Source organism: Odontomachus brunneus, unplaced genomic scaffold (genome assembly GCF_010583005.1).
Source record: "Odontomachus brunneus isolate Ranch 3 - 2012 unplaced genomic scaffold, Obru_v1 Obru_scaffold_023, whole genome shotgun sequence".
Lineage (NCBI taxonomy): Eukaryota > Metazoa > Arthropoda > Insecta > Hymenoptera > Formicidae > Odontomachus > Odontomachus brunneus.
In genome coordinates, this window is record NW_022639473.1 from 2,549,591 (window position 1) to 2,554,359 (window position 4,769).

Consider the following 4,769-nt stretch of genomic DNA (forward strand, 5'->3'; position numbering starts at 1 on the left):
GAGAGAGAGAGAGAGAGAGAGAGAGAGAGAGAGAGAGAGAGAGAGTCGTTCCAGCAACGGCGAAAAACTTTTCGGTGCCGTGCGCCACGACTGTGGGCCCCTGCGGCCATGCGCCGGCTATCGATCCGGTCCTCTCTCTCTCTCTCTCTCTCTCTTAGTCTCTCTCTCTCTCTCTCTCTCTTACTCTCCCTCTCTCTCTCTCTCTCCCGGTTACCCCCGCTTGCGCGCGATAGCCGCACACGAACAAGAGCGCCGGGGTATTTTGTTTCGCAAAACGCCCGGTAAAACGAGCGGCGGGTAGAAACCGACGGAAGGATATATAACCCCTTCGTCTCGGGTAGGAGGTGAACGATCGGCCGGCCTCTCATTGTATTCCGCGGCCCGGCGGAATCTCCGAGGCGCGTCGGATGCGGCTTGGCACGAGATGGATGCGAGGAGGCGCTGTGCGCACGTTGCGACATACGCCTTATCACGTAGTTGTTCTATCAACGAGATCGTGCGATGTCGTCGCCGAGGAACGAATATGGCTGAGGACTGAAGAAACTCTTCGCGATATTTCGTGAACGCGAAAGAAACAAACGCACAACGAGAGAATGTAATAGTTCTTTTTCTTCGTAGGAATCTCTCTTCAACTTTATCACGCTTCTGGACGTGCAGGAATAGACTGTCAGTGAGGCCCATCTCGCTAGGGAGCAGAGCAAATATCGTTGGAAACAACAAATTTCTGAATAGAGAGCACATATTTTTTCACATTACCTAAAATAAGTAGTATATACAAGATGATAAATACTACATTTATAAATATAATTTATAAATATAATTTATAAATATAATATATATATTTATAAATATAATTTTTGTAGCATAGATAATTTTAAATATTATAATATTTATAAAAAAAATATATATATACACACAATATTAAATAACACAAAATACAATATATTAATATATTGTATTCTATAATTTTTTTTATATTGTACAATACTTTATTGTATGTTATATTGTATCGCATTATATTGTATTTTATATTGTATATAATATTGTATCACATTATATTGTATTTTATATTGTATGTTATATTGTATCGCATACTTTATTGTATATTATATTGTATCGCATTATATTGTATTGTGTTTATTTCAAATTGTTATATTTTTATATTACATTATATTGTATTAATTATGTTGTATTACATTATGTTGTATTAAAAAACAACTAAGAATATATTTATACCCTCTCCTTCCCCGATAAGTTTGTCTTTTTTATTTATATAACCTAGACATTTTCTTTTTCCCGGATATTAAAATGCGGAAGATTAATATACCGAATTTTCAGTTTAGTAAATTTAGTATTAGTAGAACATAATGTATAAGGAGGTATTTTAAATACCATAACTTTGTGCTACCTTATTGTGGACGCTTGATATCAAAACGCGAAAATCGGCAATTTGACATTTTCCAGTTTTGAATTTCCCGTAAAAAATTCGGATACCTCTTCGCTGATCATGTTCTCCTGATACCAAAAGACGAAAATCGGCGAAACTGAATTTGGTTAAACTGAATTCTCACAGTTTGAATTTCCCGCCAAAACTTCGGATACCTCTTCGCTGATTATGTTCTCTTGATACCAAAATACAAAAATAAGATAAACCAAATGTTGTGAATTTATATTAATAAAATATACTATATAAGGATGTATTGTGGAATGAGGAGGGGTAGTATATGTATATCTAGGACAAATCAGAAATAAAGAATTTTTCTTTTTGTAATAGAAGAAAATTTATTTTACGATTAAAATAATGTTACAGTAATATGCGAAAATTTATTTTACGATTAAAATAATGTTACAGTAATATGCGGTATTACAAAAATATTAATTTTATAAAATAAATATAATAATATTCTGTATAATAGTTTTACAATATATTTTTTTGCACAATATTTACATACACACACACATATATATATATATATATATATATATATATATATATATATATATATTTTTTTTTCATAATTTAATATTATAATGCAATATTATATAACGTAGTAAAATTTAACTCAATAAAAAAATTGTTTATATCCAATGAGTTATATATTATTGAGTTATATATTACAATAACATTTGTGACAATGATGTTAATTGGAAGTGAGAGGAAATAATAAAATCAACGTTATAATATTATATAAAAAGTTGTTATACAAATTTGTTTTTTACATAACACATACACTGTAAAAATTGATATGTTAAATTTAACATTTGGTTTGTCCCAAATCATCCACTTTCATTTATGTGTAAATTTAACACAAGACAAATGTGGTAAAAAGTAATATGCATAACATGAAAAAAATTAACATAAGAATTTAACACTTGAATACCGTCAGGAATCACAGTTTGTATTAAATTGACATATGTATAATGTTAAATTAAAACGTTACTTTAACATTTGAAGGAAGTATTAATCTACGGTTTTGATGAAATGAAAATGTTAAATTGACATAATCTATGTCTAACATATTAAATATGCCAATTTAACACAACCTGGATTCCTAACGGTATTCAAGTGTTAAATTCTTGTGTTAATTTTTTCCATATTATGCGTGTTACTTTTTAACACATTTATTTTGTGTTAAATTTAAACATGAATGAGAGTGGATGATTTGGGACACATGAAATGTATTAAATTTTATTATGTATTAGATGTATTAAACACATCAGTTTTTACAGTGTACTGTTATATAAAAAAAAATTAATATTATAATATTAACCATTAATCCATGATAAATAGGTTTATGTAATCCTCTTTTAACATTTGAAATTTTATTAATACAGTATTTTTACTATAAAATTCTCTTCGCATGAATTTCGCGGGAATGACGGAATTCATGGTTGAATGACGAGGATGCGCGATAACGGGATACTGCATCAGGTCGCAGCGCGGTCGATTCGATAGCTAAATAATAACTGATGTAAAACAATGTGGAAGGAAACTTGAAAATAACATAATAATCGAGAGTGGAAGAATGTCCCCACGAAAGCTGTTGTCAGCTGCGCCTAACGTCGGCAGCGATTTAGAGGGAAAATGAGATGGCGAGCATAGTCGGGGACCACCCTCGTAATGGGTGTCAAAACGTGGGGAATATAGGGGAATGAGTGAAAGAAAACCGCGAAGGCTACGTGAAGAAAGGTAGCGTGCTGGCAACTGCCACGACCTTTCCATGATCGAGTACTCCGTGACTTGACCGTCTTCCATTCCGACATGGTCTCTCTCTTTCTTTTTTTGTCGTCATCCGGGTGGGATGAAGGTAGGCGGAACGAGCTCATATCATGCCGGACACGAAACTCGGCGAGTCGCGTAATGATAGACACGCGAGGTGCGAGAACAATACACGGATTTTTGGCAACGGGCAAATTACGAGACCACTCTCTCTTTTGCTCTCATTCCCTCTTCTCTCGCCATCTCGCGTCGATCCGAGTCATTCATCCGGGATGTCCAAGCGGGGGATCATCATTTCGGCACGTATCCAGTCGCGGTCAGGGCATGCGTTACGTGCCGATGTCGCGAGAGGGTAGTAATCGCAAATGGAAACGGGGGACCGATGCGGTCACATATACACCTTCGCTTATGTCACGTAGTCCGATAAACTGGAGCGCGCCGGTGCGAAGTAGTTTAACCTTCGACTCCTGCGCGGTCACATTTGGAAGACGTAACTGCCATGGCGAGGTCAGTTCGGTAGCGGTGGTAAATGGCGTTATATTCTATGCATGACGGAAGCTACGACCACGCATAGGATTATCGAGATATCAGAGAAACGATAAACCGACAACGACGATGGGGAACTGATGCATTCTACTTTTACGACGCGCTTGCACGGGGATCGTCGTGTTCGATCTTATTACATTAAAAGGTTTCGCTCTCTCTGTGGCTTGTTATAAAGAATACATATTGTAACACATCCGTGTCTACACGACAAACATCGCGTCGGACGAGAGAACAGTGGAAAATCAAAACACGCTTTTTCAGAAGTGAACGATGTAAAATATGCTCTCGTTCTTCCCGCGATCGACTTACTTGCTTTACTTTTGCATTGCCGCCATCATTAATCGTACTCCCCAAGAGGGAAATAATCTCTCGCTTGGAGAAGTTTGATCCTTTTGATCCTCCGAATTCCCTCGTGATGTTCCGTAATTCGAATGTGTGCATCTCGAGCGATCTCTTGGATCGCTAAAGATTCATGGACGGTAAACCGACGTTAGTGATCTCGTGAGCATATAATAAAAGGAAAGAGAGATAAACACGTTTTTACGCTCTATCTGAATGAAAGAGCTGACTACGAAGTTAGTCACCGCTATCGCGGTGAACGTCGCAATCAATTAAACGGGAGCTTGGAGTTTCTCGTTTGCCTCACTTCACGTGACTTATTTACGATACGTAACTCTCAAGTGCCGGAGAAACAGATTTAATTGCTGGGAATATATGATTTAGGCGGCTGTGTGTGCCGGGCGTCGCGGTAACGTCCGATGTCCTTTAGCCGCAAGTGCTTGTGAACAAACCAAGATAAATGACGGTTGTTTTAACGGCGCGCCACCGAAACACGAGCCACGAGTCTCCCCGACATGGAAAATTGAAGGGTTCCGGCGAATTAAACGCTCGAGGGCGAGAAATTGTCCGCACGGTGCCTGCCGAGGAGAGACAGAGAGAGAGAGAGAGAGAGAGAGAGAGAGAGAGAGAGAGAGAGAGAGAGAGAGAGAGAGAGAGAGAGAGA

At 37.4% G+C, this 4,769-nt stretch overlaps 2 protein-coding genes across 5 annotated transcripts in view; one reads left to right on the top strand and one right to left on the bottom strand.

The window, feature by feature from the left end:
- LOC116842249 (hemicentin-1-like) overlaps positions 1-4,769 on the bottom strand; it is a 328,593-nt gene that overhangs the window by 138,615 nt on the left and 185,209 nt on the right. The window lies entirely within an intron of this gene.
- Positions 1-4,769, top strand: part of LOC116842254 — a 206,615-nt gene that overhangs the window by 133,152 nt on the left and 68,694 nt on the right. The window lies entirely within an intron of this gene.